The sequence below is a fragment of the Protopterus annectens genome, chromosome 2.part0 (genome assembly GCF_019279795.1).
Source record: "Protopterus annectens isolate FY-2018-M chromosome 2.part0, PAN1.0, whole genome shotgun sequence".
Taxonomy (NCBI): domain Eukaryota; kingdom Metazoa; phylum Chordata; order Ceratodontiformes; family Protopteridae; genus Protopterus; species Protopterus annectens.
In genome coordinates, this window is record NC_056728.1 from 801,335,676 (window position 1) to 801,350,818 (window position 15,143).

At 35.5% G+C, this 15,143-nt stretch overlaps 1 protein-coding gene across 1 annotated transcript in view; it reads left to right on the forward strand.

Annotated features, from left to right (window-relative positions):
* Positions 1–15,143, forward strand: part of PTPRD (protein tyrosine phosphatase receptor type D) — a 6,523,893-nt gene that overhangs the window by 1,806,038 nt on the left and 4,702,712 nt on the right. The window contains exon 7 of the mRNA XM_044061085.1: positions 9,668–9,760. The gene's annotated coding sequence lies outside the window, so the exon portion shown is untranslated. The remainder of the gene's footprint in view (positions 1–9,667; positions 9,761–15,143) is intronic.

Consider the following 15,143-nt stretch of genomic DNA (forward strand, 5'->3'; position numbering starts at 1 on the left):
AATAGTTTAGAAATGTTCGCAGGATCAGTGTGTGTGATGCCATCCACAGTTAGTTCAGCACATGTCTGGGTCTTGCCTTTTAAGTTACAGATATTGTTGAAGAATGCCTTATGGTTATCCTTAGCTATGATTGCTAAATTATTTTTGAAGTTGCCCTGAGAGGATTTTACATGTTGTCTTATTTGTTTGTATATTACTAAATTGTCCTTATGCCATCAGAGAATCCAAAATCAATTGTTTCTGAATGTAATTGGATTGTTCAATTGTTTTTTTTTTTTTGTTGGTTCATTGTTAATTAATTTGTATATAAATGTCATTGTTGGAAGTAGATGTTTTATTTCTGATGAAGTCTTCAGATGAATAGCAGAATAATAAAGAAGTTTTACGCTAAGTTTCGGATCTCCTCTTTCAGAGCGTGTTCTTTTGTACCAGTGTTTTTCAGTTTTGTTTTGGTTCACTGGTTTTTCACTATCTTGTTTTTTATTGCGAGTAAATTTCTATGTATTTTTACTTGAAAACACATGAATATTATGTAAGTAATGTTTAGGAGGAATCAGCTAATATTGCTGTGCGTAATATAAATATTGTAAATATACTATATTTCAAGCTAATTTGTGATATAAGTATTATATAAATGATGCTATTTCTTTAAGAGCAGACAGGAAATGCTGTGTATTATCCAAGGAGACATTCTTTCGTGTTTAGTTAATGGGTCATTATGAAACAAATTATAGGAATTAGTTATTATTCTTGAATAAAATGAAGATTTTCCTATGCTATGGCAGATTTTCTGTGATCTATGTATTCAAGGACTTGAGTTTGAGTCAAGTCTGTTGATATGTTAAAATGAGAACTGAACCTTCTTGCTTGGAAAGGGATTCTAAAAGGGGAAGGGCCTCTGGGTCTCTGCAACTACCTAAAGTGGGAAGATGTGGAAAAATTGTACGATCATGTGCCTGGAGTAGGATGATCATGTTCAAAGTTAGGTTATTTTGGAAATTGCGACAACTTCATCTTAGGGAGAACAGCTGTCTGTTATATTTTGTGACTCAGAAAGTGGAAATAAAACCTCTTTTTGAACATATTCATATTTTTCAAGAATATATATTTTACAACTTTTGTTTGCAAATGTTATTAAAGCAACTTGTGAAAAAAGTTGTGTTTCCAGGCACTTGTCTGTCCATAGCCCAACATTAATCACCTTCACTTTACAAAGACAGCATGGTGAAAAATGAAGACATCTAATCATGGCCTAAAGAGTATGTGCCAAAATAGGAAAAAAAATAATTCTGACACAATTTCTTTAATCTACTTAGGAGCAATGATTTAAATTAAGACCAAGAAAAAACACTGAAACCTTAATCATCATAAACAGATATGCATAATAGCTGTCAATATCCATCCTGGCAGTAACATTTCAACTGCATGCAAAATGTTTAAACAACTACTGTAAAACAAGATACACCCATCCTAGGTAATGCGAACATAGACTGGAAAAGCATTAACAATGAGACAACCAACAATGACATAAACCTTAATGGCTTTCCCAATTGATAACCACTTTGGCCAGACTCAATAAAGCTTCTCATACACATAAATGCAACCTTAGACTGGATACTCACAAATTATACAGATAAAAATCAGAGCTTCTAGCTCATTCTTATTCCCACAGTGACCATTCCCTTATTTAGATCTTCAGAGAAAGGACAAAGATACATAAACAGCAAATTCATAAATAAGTGCACAATCTTTCATCATTTAAAAAGGACAGTTTTATCTCTACTCTTGAAATTAAAAAATGGAAACCATTACAATGTTTCCTTCTGGAAGAGGCAATATCATTTTTCTACTCATCTTTGCTACATCTACTTAATGTCTAATCTCCTTTTTATACAAAAAGAACAAAAACAAACCATCCTTCTTGGTATCTAAAGAAACTAAGCAACTTATGAATGACAGAGAACCTGACCAAAAAAAAAAAAAAAAAACTCATAATGTACAAAATGATAATGATATACCTTAAGAACACTGCTAAATACAAAATTAAGAATAATAAAAACTACTTATTTCATAAATCTCCAAAACACAAAGAAACATCCCATGGCCTATCACAAATTCATTTTTTATAAATTGCTCAATAAAAGAAAACTATGTACCTACTCTTTGGAAAAAAAAAATCATATACCTTCCTACTTGATAAAGGAGGCAACAGCACAGAACTCTTTAACTATGAGCCCATCACTATCCTGTCCTTAACCTGGCCAAGGCATTTGACACAATACCCCACTCAGGCATTGTCGACAAACTCAGGAGGTTAAGTACAAATCTCACCCAATGGATAGCCTGCTGGCTCACAGACAGGACCAAGGAAGTTAGAACTGGGGAGCCCACCTCTACAAAGAGGCCAGTCACAAGTGGAGCACCTCAGGGATCAGTTCTTGGACTGCTCCTTTTTGGCATTTACTTCTTAGAAGTCAAGACCGATGTCAGTGGTCTCTGGCTGACTAAATTTCCAGATGATGTCAAATTAACAGCTGTCTTTGAATTGCACACTGACACAAATGTTCTCCAGGAGGGGCTGACACAGACAAGCAACTGGTGTCAGAGTTATGGGCTAAAACTAACTGTCAAAAAATGCATAAGAGTATCCTTTGGGAAGTCATTCATCCCTGGTAACTATCATATTGACAACACACCCCTTAGAGCTGACCCAGCAGTCAGGGACTTAGGGACACACATAGATAGTAATCTAGCCTGTGATCATCACGTGTCTACAGTATGAGGAAATCATTCTATGCTGCCCTACCTATAAACAAAGGTATGGCATCTAGGTCCAAAGAAGTCATTGTTTCACTGTATTCAGCATTCATCAGGCCTATTATTGAGTACAACGCCCCCTTTGGTATGTACCTAATCAGGCATATCCAACAATTGGAATGTCCACAGAGGTTTCTCACTAAAGGAATACAGGGCAGACCACCTCAAGGCCCTTTCCCTGTATTCTGTTTCCTACAGGATTTTGAGGGGAGATCTATGCCTGGCATGCAAGGCATTGTCAGAACCCACTCTGATGGACCTCCTGCATATCCACAAAACAAACAGAATGAGAATTACTTGTTCCAAAGACTTAAACCTTGGCTTTAATATAAATAGGACCATCTGGAGAGATAGGTATATATACCAGAGACTACCCCAGCTATGGAACAGGCTCCCTATCCATGTGAAGCAGAGTTCCTCCCTAATCCAATTCATGTTCAATTCAATTCAATTCAATTCAACTCATTACTAAGGGTTTTGCATCCAGGAAGAAAGAGGTCATTGTCTCCCTCTACTCTTCCCTCATTAGGCCAATCATTGAGTACAATGCCCCATTTGGCGTGTACCTCACTAAACACCTGGAAAAACTGGAGAGGCCACAAAAGTACGTCACAAAGAGCATCCTATGCCTTAAATATTTTTCCTATATGGACAGACTAAAAAACTTTAACTATTCTCTGTCTCATATCACCTACTTAGAGGTGACCTCTGCTTGACTTAGAAAGCCATGCATGACCCAGCTCTGTTAGAAATGCTACATATGTAGAAATCCCAATCCCTCCACACCACATGCTCATTACCACAATCAACAGAACATGCTGGAGGGACAGGTTCATAACCCAGAGGCTGCCCATGCTATGGAATAGACTTCCCATACATGTCAAGCAGAGTGCCTCACTGGCCCTCTTCAAGAGAAATCTTGATGAGTGGATGAGAAATAGAAAATTCACCCCAGGGATCACTCTAGTGGCTTTACTCGACAGAGGCACTGGGAACTATGGTCAGGTGGCACAATGCCAGGATAATCCTATGCGCTAGGATTGTAAAGTATCCAGGGCCATTAGCCTATGAACCTATGAACCTATGAAGTGCAACTTGGGCAACTGGATTGATAACCAGAAATTCATCCCTGGTTTGGCACCTATGTCTCTGATGCAAACAGGTAACCTGTAAATGTTTCATTTCCCAAGCCCCTGCTTACACTTATCAAGGATATCAGAACTCACCAGAGATTTGGGATGCATGGCTAGGCTTAAAAAGGCCCTTGTGATCATTAGTCTAGTAAATACCTATGAACCTGTGAACCTATGAAATGTAATCCAAAGCTTTTGTGGCCTGCACTTAATAGCTTCTTACATCCATATCTCCCAAGCCTAGCCCATCTACTACCCCAGCCACCCCAAATATAGACAAAAAGCTTAAGTCATTCGGACTGTAGCCTCTCTTCTCAGATATACAATCTGTGCTTGTTATCCCCTCAGCTGAAATGTATCTTAATTCCACATCCAACCTCAATTTTGCATCACTCTTACTGCTTACATTAAAAAACTGTTTTCTGTGTTAAAATCTGAGACCATTACTCCTGATAAGCTATCGTCTAAATACATAAAACTTGGTGCTTATGCCATGGCCTATCACATATTCATTTGTTATAAATTGCTCAATAAAAGAAAACTACGTACCCACTCTTTGGAAAAAAATCATTTACCTTCTTACTTGATAAAGGAGGCAACTGCACATAACTCTTTAACTATGAGCCCATGACCTGCCGAAGGCATTTGACACAGTACCCCACTCGGGCATTGTCACAAACTCAGGAGGTTAAGTACAAACCCGTATCTCACCCAGTGGATAGCCAGCTGGCTCACAGACAAGACCAAGGAAGTTAGAACTGGGGAGCCTACCTCTACAAAGAGGCCAGTCACAAGTGGAGTCCCTCAGGGATCAGTCCTTGGACCGCTCCTTTTTGGCATTTACTTCTCAGAAGTCAAGACAGATGTCAGTGGTCTCTCTCTGACTAAATTTGCAGATGATGTCAGATTAATAGCTGTCACTGAATTGCACACTGACACAAATGTTATCCAGGAGGGGCTGACAAAGACAAGCAACTGGTGTCAGAGTTATGGGCTTAAATTAAATGCCAAAAAATGCATAATAGTATCCTTTGGGAAGTCATTCATCCCTGGTAACTATTATATTGACGACACACCCCTTAGAGCTGACCCAGTAGTCAGGGACTTAGGGACACACATAGATAGTAATCTAGCCTTTGATCATCACATGTCTACAGTATGAGGAAATCATTCTATGCTGCCCTACCTATAAACAAAGGTATGGCATCTAAGTTCAAAGAAGTCATTGTTTCACTGTATTCAGCATTCATCAGACCTATTATTGAGTACAACACCCCTTTGGAAAAAATCATATACCTTCCTACTTGATAAAGGAGGCAACTGCACAGAACTCAGTAACTAAGAGCCCATCACCATCCTGTCCTCTGTAGCCAAGTTGTATGAGAAATGTATTTGATGTCTTCCCCTTAACTACATAACTGACAATAACCTACTAAAATTTTTAAAACATGGCTTTCACTCTAGCCAAAGCACCGCTTTAGCACTTTTAAATTGCATAACCACCATAAGCCCATTTGAAAATTATGGAAACCTTGTTTCTAAAGTTTTTTTAGCTGTTCCCATTCTATCCTCCCACAAAGGTTCTACAAGCTGGGACTTGGTATATCTCCCATTACATGGTTCCATAAATCCATCAACAGAGTTCAAGCAGTGAAATGACTTAATAGCTACTTAATTTTTCGTCATATCACAGTAGGGGTATCCCAGGGCCAAATACTCGGACCGTTACTCTCCAACGTCTTTATAAAATGATCGCCACACAGCTAAAAAACACATAGTCCTATCGCAATAAGTCGATGACTCAACATTAATTTGCAGTGCCTCCAACCTAACCTTGAAGAAAAGAAAAAGGAGGCATTTTTTTCTTTTTGGTCTTTGTACCCTTCCTTAACCCTTACTAAAAAAAAAAACACCAATGCTATTCAGCTCCAAGCAAACCACCTCTGACAAAGCCATATTCAAAATTACCTCCTGTAACAACACAAAATTTGAACTGATAACATCCACCAAGCTGTTTGAGATAACTAATGAAGCAAGCCAGGAATTCAACATAAATATTAATGGGACAATTCAAACCTTACATGTAAAAGCATTTAAAACCTAATTAACCAATAAAAACACTAACACAATTATACATGCTAGTTTTAAAATCATTATGCTTTTAAAGCTACAGGAAGTTAAATACATTCATTTTATCTGGTTAAGCCCCTTGCCTGTAAGATGGGCTTTATAGAGTTTTTATCATTAAGACCTTTACCCATAGTGGCTCTCATCCTAATTATCCACTCACTTTCTGCTGTTTCTGTTTTGTTTTTAATACTCCCCCTCTCATTATGCAATATTTTCTCTGTTACCATGAATTTAAACTTGTGTGTGGCATCATTTGATGCAATATGTTTAGCTAAAGCATTGGTTTCTGAAGCCCTAGAGATGTTATATATATATATATATATATATATATATATATATATATATATATATATACTCGCTCATATGTTCTTTGAGCCTCCGATTAGTCTTATCTACATAAAAGGAAAAACATTTTGTACAGTGGGCTAAGTAAATGAGATGGATGGTACTACAATTAGCAAATACCCTAAACTCTACTGTTTTCCCCATATCTGGATGAGTAAATTTACTACTAGTATCAATAAACTGACAAAAATTGTATCCGGTACAAGGAAATGTTCCTACTACATTGCTGTTATTTAAACTGTGGATTTTTCAGATGGCATAACATTCTTTTAAGGGATTTTTTATTCTTAAATGCATAGGTGGGGGTATCTCCAACCAGCTGTTTTATTTTATCATCTGAGCAAAGTATGGCCCAATTTCTTTTAAAAATATTTTGCATCAGTTTCACATTACTGGAATATGGGATAGGTATTCTCATTGGTTTTTGATTTTTTTCTATGATTGATACTAAGTTAAACTGTATCTGAAAATATAGTTTTCCTTGAGTGTTCCTAAGTTCTGTATCATAGAGAAGGCATGGCTGACCTCAAATTTAGTGTTGCCTCTATCAATAAACCTACCCTTGAGACTGTCTAATTCATTTTCAAAATGTGTGTCATTAGCAGTTAATCTTGAGGTTCTCAACCCCTGTCCTTTTATAATGTTTCTAAAAATATGCCCTGGGTGCATACTCTGTCTTTGTAAATAAGTGTTTTTATAGCATCCCTTTCTATATATCTGAATGTCAATCTTTCTATTTCATCTTGAATAATCCTCACATTCAGGAGGTCTATCATATCACAGGAACTATTTAAAGTAAACCTAAGGAAATTAATACTGCTGTTAATATTTTCATAGAACTGATTAATGGTCGTAGGATCACCTTCCCATAAAAGGAAGAGATCATCAACAAATCTACAATAGAATGTTAAGTGCCCTTGTGTTTAATGTGGCAGAAAATGATTCTTTTCCCAAAGAGCCATCACAATGTTGGAGTAGCTATTGACACACAAGGTACCCATAGTTAAGCCATCTAATTGTTAATACAGTTTATGTTCAAAGAGAAAGATGTTATTTTCTAATATTAATTCTACCAGCAGAGAAAGTATGTCCACAAATCTAGAATCATAAAGCCCATCCCATAATAAATACTGCCTAAACATTTAAATACCTAGGTCATTAGGTATGACCATAAACAATGATTGGATATCTAGGGTGACCATTAAATACTTCTTATTATCAGATCTATTTTTCAAAAAGTGGAAAAGATCCTTTAAAAAGTGTTTAGTGTCACGCAGGATGTAATTATTACTAGTTATCACAGGTTTAAGGTGTTTTCAACAGAGATAGTGGTTCCGTACACCACCCACTCCCTGCAATAGTAAGTTGCATTGGGGGTAGTGTAGGATATTTGTGTATTTTTGGTGATCCCTGAATGATGGGTATCAATGGTTCATTCACTCTAAAATATTCAAATAACTCTAGAGTTATAATACGACATTGCAAGCATTCATATATGGTTCCATACTAAATCTTTCAACTTTAATCTTATCTATTTTCTCATAGACCTTTGTATCATCTAGCATTGTGTTCATAGTCTCTATATAATAGTGACGATCCATAATAACTAAAGGGTCTCCTTTATCAGCAAGCCTAATAAAAATGTGTGTCTTGTTGAAAGCTTTTCAATGCTTCACTTTCATCTCTATTTAGGTTCACAAAATTCTTACCCACAGCTCTATTATTATACAAATCATAAATTTCTTTCTCACATATTTTCTAAAAAGTCTCAATCATAGCATTGTTTTTAGGTAAAAAACAACTTTTTTTACGAAATACAATACTAGATTCAATGTCATTATTTGAATTGTTAAACATAGTTTTTAACATCAGATTACATGTAAAGGTCTTCAATTCTATGATATTATCAGTTAAAGTCATTCTGCTGGCTGGTATAAATGTTGTACCTTTACTTAAAATGCTTTCTTCTGCTGTTGTCAAAACCTTAGTGGAGATATTCCGCACTAATGATTGTTTGTTTGCTGCCACATTTTCTTCAGTGTTTCTTCAGCGTTAAAAGCACCCTTAGAACACGAAAATGGCTTAACGCTGAAGAAAATGTGGCAGCAAACAAACAATCATTAGTGCGGAATATCTCCACTAAGGTTTTGACAACAGCAGAAGAAAGCATTTTAAGTAAAGGTACAGCATTTATACCAGCCAGCAGAATAGAAATGGAGCAGACAAAAACAAGGATAATCAGTACGTTCTGAAAAATTAAACAAACGTACCTGATTATCCTTTTTTTTGTCTCCGTCATTTCCCTCATTCGTTTTAAGTCTCCCAAATTCTTTTTTTTTTTTATTTTCAATTAAAAAAAAAAAGCAACAGAGATCTTCCTTTCTCCATTGCTACCTCTGCACAGCACTGATGCACTGCATAAGTGGAGGAGCATAAGTCCCTTATACATGTGCAGTACATCAGAAATGCCCCAGGATACTGAAAAACTGCAGAAGGGCAGCATGGAGGCATTATACAATGACATTATTTAAGAAAAGGAAGTATTTTTTTCTTAAATAATGTCATTATATAATAGCAATAACCCTCGGCTGGGTGTGCGCAATGCTGGATTTACCCAGGTTTGGCTTTGTTTGTTAACTCGGACTTCACCCTTGTGACCAAATCACACCAACTGTAGGTAAATCCAGCATTACCCACACCCAGCTGTGAGTTTTTGCTTAATTATATGATATGACAGTGCCTAGAAGATCTGAGTTCTTAACAGAAGTCTAGTAGGCATGTCCAGATAGAAAGGGAAGTAAAAGTAATATCATGGGAACCACAAGACAGAAGGGGAGTTGTGGGCACCTCTCAGTAAAGGGTTAATTGGTAAGCCTCTGACTGCACACAAATTCACGCACACATAAACACACACATACACACACACACACACACACACACACACACACACACACACACACACACACACACACAAACACACACACATGCATGTGCACATACACATAATCAGACTCTGGATACATAGAGTACGTACACATATATAGACAAATGCTGCCGTGGACAAACAAATATATCCATGCACATGCATGCACACACAAAACATGCAGAATATGTATTATTCACATTACATGTCTGAGATATGTTTTAAAACATCTGAATTTATACAAGATAAACTCATGAATGTGTATTTTTCTATACTTGAAGCACTGAGAGACTAAGCCAGTAATAAATTTGTATTTTAGGTGGTCTCCTGGTTTTCGGCACTTTAGTGATCAGCTCCTGACTTGCAGCATTGTGACAACTGCATTAGCAGCAATGGTCAGCCTGTTCTCAATGTAAGTACATTATTCACCACTAATGTATTGCATTAATTTCTTTTGGAAGTTATTTATGCATTCTGCTGTTTTATATCTGTCATGTTTTTTGGCAGAAAATTTGGAGGTTATAATACTAACAGACTGTATCTGCAAAGCAAGTTCCCTGCTGATTTGCCTTAATGTATTAATTTTATTTTTCAGTTTCAAAATGAAAAGAAGTAAACTAATAGCGTCATGTCCATATTTTTGGTGCATTATTTCTGACTATGTCTATTCTACCAATATGAAAACGTCATGCTCAGAATCATAAAAAAACTGCTTAACTTCATCATCAGCAGTATGCTGAGATATGAACTTCTTGTAGAACAAAATTAACAGTTCCCTACAGGACTGAAAAACATGTCATCCTTGCTTAATTTCCTTCACATCTTTTACTCCAAAGTCTGCAGTAAAGAATGAGAAAGTGTCAGTTTATCAGAATAACTTGTGAACAACTGAAATAAAAAAAAAAAAAAAAAGGACGCCAGTAAATATGAGTAGTCAGGCAATGCCATTCTCGTTTCTTTTGTTTTTCAGGATAAGTCAGGAATCCATAGTAAAAGCTTAAGGTAAATGAAAGAGGGAAAACGTAGCAGTAATATATTGCAGAAAGATTCCCATTCACTAAAATAGCACATATCAGCTTAAGCCATATCTTTTCATATATTTTAGACTGGAGTCTATCAGAGCTATGGTTATTCTTGATTAGATTCCTGGTAGGACTATGTGTACTTCTCATGTGTAAGGTTACACAATCTGGAGAAAGTAGGAGTACAAATATATACTAAAGTATGTTTTTCCCTTTCACTGAGTATTAGTACTATATTTATATATATAAGTAAAGCAGTGTGTCTGTGGTGAGAGAAAGGGCTGGTTTGCTGCTTTGTAAACATTTATTGTTAGTGTTATTTCATTTCTGTATGTTTTAGCTGGTTTGCATTATAAGCAGTTTATATGCTGTGGTCATATTTCCAGCATTTTTCAAATAAATGTATTGTGTTTCATTATATCATAGTAGTAGTACAATCCTTTTGCTCAGATGAACTGAGTTGTACTAATCCAAATTAATTTGACTCATTGTCATGCATAACGTGCATGAAAATACATTTATATCCTGTTTTTATTTGGCACTCATATGAGCAGCTTTAAGAAGGGCTCAACTTAAATGTCTGCTGAATGCCTTACCATCCTATGCATATAAATATGTAGTGCAAGCAGATTCAAAGATATATGCAGGCAGTCTCACAGACAGACAGGCAAACACACAGACATGACTATGTACATTGAAACACACACACACACACACACACACACACACACACACACACACACACACACACACACACACACACACACACATCTATATCTATATCTATATCTATATCTATATCTATATCTATATCTATATCTATATCTACATCTATATTACCTGGGTTGTGAAATATTTCCTTTCCCTGGTATTGTGTGATCTCAGAGTTTGAATATAAAACTAGCAGGGGGTAAGGGATGCATGGAGCTTGCCCACCTATAAAAAAACAATATTTTTAACTTTTGTGCTCCAAGGTTATCTGATGGCGCATGCAATGATTTGCATCTCCAGTTTTTTATATCATAGCTTAAAATCTGCATTTAATGAGGCAATGAAAATGGGTAACATTTCCGACGTTTAAACAGAAATGACAGTGACTCTGCAATAAATAGCGCTAGCCCAAAATATTTCAGTTTTACCTATTTTGTTAGTAATGGGGTTATACCAAATAAATACAATTTTAATCTTTATTAGTGGATAACTTTAATTTTAGCAGTCTTTCAACACAGTTTGTGGTAAGTACACAATACATTTAACTACATGACAACTCTATATAAGGTGTAGATAATTAGCATTATATTGGGATCACTGCCAGCTCTTACTGTCTCTCAATTGCTGTCATTTACATAATTGCATCTACTGTGACATAATCCCTACATGTTCTTCCATCTAGTCCACAATTCTTTCAAGATAATATTTGCATTGTCCTAAATGGCATTATAAATATGCTTATATTTAAAACAATTAAAATAAAGCAATTATTTAGTGCAGAATCAATATCCTTGTCGGATATTAATCTATTTTGGCTTTTCAAATTGGTTCTATATTTTGATAGGCAGAATCTTAATTGAAGATACTGTCACCAAAGTAGTGAGAATGTAAACATTTGCTCATTTTCAACATCCCATATATCTTTGATGAATAGAGTGCCTGCCTCAGTCCAATTCTTCCACAGTATCATATGACCTTTGAGTTGAATACAAGGGCTAGTCTATATAAAACTGAATATGTTCACTGGATGGTTGTAAGGTGAACCTCTGAACACATTACAGTCATATCATAGAGCATACCACCATGAACACATACTTTGTAAGAGTATAACCCAACCACTGTAACTCCATGTTCATAAATATTTGATAAGCTAAAGCTTCTCTTTGTTTTATGGATGAATAGCTTTCTAATACAGAGCTGGGGAATTTTATTATTCAAAAGGAAGCAGCAAATACAATTTTGGATTTTTTTTTAGATATGGCAAGAATGCTGCTTATATTAAATGTGTAAGAGAAAATGTGCTTCAGTATCTTTGATACCACAAATAAGTTCACAATTTTTATTTTACTAACAGATGAGAAAAAAAATTGCGGCATTTATAAAAGTTATCTTTGAATTCCACTAACATCTGCTTAAAACCTTCATCTACCAGAGTTTTGATTGACTGAAAGAATCATTACGATGTGTAAGAAACATCTGTTAACCTTAATATGGAGGCTATGAGTTGTCATGCATATTCTCAAGGCTTCATCAGTCAGAGTGAAGATGTTGGCTTTGCTTTAAGGCCTTTAACCCCTGTAATACAGAAACAGCTAGCAAATGGCAACGATGCATCTAGTACTTGTGCAGCAGGAGTATTTAATTAAAAAACACCTGCAAAAATGCAGTACAGTGATCCTACTGCTTCCTGTCAGTACACTACTTATTCAGAATCTCTCCAGATGCTATTGGTGTATAACAGAAAACAAAGGTAAGAGGCAAGAACAGGCAGTACTGCCCAGCACCAGAGTTCGAGTAAATGAAAGATAATATGATAAAATTACTAAATATTTGGGCATTTATGTTGGCATACAAGTGATGTCTTCCTTTAGAGAAATCATAATTAGGCACAGTGACCCAAAGAAGGGCTCATTGAATGGCATCAGTAATGTTGTTGCAGTCAATCAAGAGCAATACAAAAGGAGGCCATTTTGACATATTATTTGGATGTTGAGCCATTGTCATAATGTACTAGGGCTGCCATCCTTGCTTTAATAAACCATAACATATATTACCCATTAGAATAAAATGCAAAAAAGTTCTCTATCCCAAGGGCCAAGCTGATCTTTATTAGGTTTATGTAACATTGCTACTTTGGCCTTGTTTATGTAAGTAGGAAAACTTTTAGAGCAGTTTGCTTCTTCATAGGACAGAAACAGGATTCCAAGCTGTTTCTTGAAATATTTATAGAAATCCATTGCAAGCCTGTCTAATCCCAGGATTACCAATGCAGATATTGTCAACTGCCATGCAAGTCTCATATTTCCGATATAGGCTTTGTTGGCATGAAAGGAATGCTTTATATAAACACATAAGTATTCATAATAATGAACATAAATTTAAGTTCAGGGTTATTGTCATGGTACATATATCAGATGGGGGGGTGACATTAATAATCTTTTAGAAGTAAAGAGTATGAGTGGATATTAAGGCTATCAGCTGATTGTTTACCTGGCTTGAATTCTGCTGCCACATTAAAACCTATTTTAGTTAAAATACAACATACTAAGTTATGCTAAATGTTATATGTGAGTTTGTAGGTTGTGAATTTATTGTAGAATTTATTATATATATGTAAAATATTATGTTTTATTAGTTGTATGAAATTTTAAAGTTTTGTAATTGTCACATGATTTTTTTGGGCTGCATGTCTTGTTTTTAACATTGACTCCTATTTAAATGGAATGTTTTAATGAAACCTGTATTAGTATTGAGAAAGGGTGTGTAACCCGAAAGCTTTGCTGTTTATAAAGGTGTATTTTTTCCTCAACGTTTGTGTCTTAAAAAAGTATACCACTCTATATTAGTAAAAATAATTTGCAATTTTCTATACTTTTGGTAAAACTGATACTCTGGACATTGTTTTGGTCAACTTTATTATCCAAATCCTCTGGTTTTAAATCAAATTTGTAGGTGAGTAGTTGCCGTTACTGAATATGTGATGCATACATAGCAATGGCAGCCTAGTGCTTTGTAAGGTCTCATTTCTGTTTTGTAACACAGTGTGTGGATTGTAGATGTGTGTCATCACTCAGCATAATTGCCATGGCAATAATAGCCCTGTGCTCTGCAAGTTCTCATTTTTGCTGTGTAAGCAATCACCAAACTGATGAACACTCAGTACAGAGTTCCAAACAAAACAGTCCATGAAAAAAAATGAAAGGAACTCACAAAGTGATGTAAAAATAAGTTCACCATCAAAGCTTTCAAGATAAACCTCTTCTTCAGTGCTTAGTATCATAATTAAACACATTTTCATATATATACAACATGAACAAATTCAAATTAATTGAAGTGCAGAAACAATAAAATAATTAAAATAAACAATTAAGTGCTTGTTTCATATAAAAAGAGACGTTCTCTCAAGAACAGGTTTTAAGTTCGTAGTATCATTCAGCACAGGGGGAACATCTGCTTGAATGTAATTAATCTATCCATATTCAACATCTTCAGTATTCAACACAATGTGCCCTCCTTTCAATGGATTTTATAACTCTAAATGTAAAACTACGTGCAGGGTTACCATGGAGAGGGTTACTCAGTAAAAAATAGTTAAGGGTTAATTCAACTCATATGCTAGTAAATGAGCCATGTCCCTGTATTTGCCATTTAAGTTTTAAACTTCCTACTTTTTACTTAATGTATCATAATACAAACCTATGTATTATACAAAACTTGTAAATACAAATTTTAAGTAATCATTTTCTTGTTTCTCAGATCTCCCCTAATTACCACTTGTGTTCTATGAATCCCCAATGAATGCCTGCAAATCCAATACAATTGTCAAAAGTAAGAGGGACTTTAAACTAGCTGTAGTCTTTAATTCCAGATTTCTGCCCAGTACATCAAAAATAAGAACTCAAGACAACAGGATAGCTCTTGGGCAGACATTGGAAAATATAGAACACTGGACCATGCGATCCAAACATAAATAATAATATATCATGGCAGCTTTAGTACACAAGATACTGGTGTAAAGAGAACAGCACAAGGCAGTAGAAAGGACAGTACATTTTCCTGAAT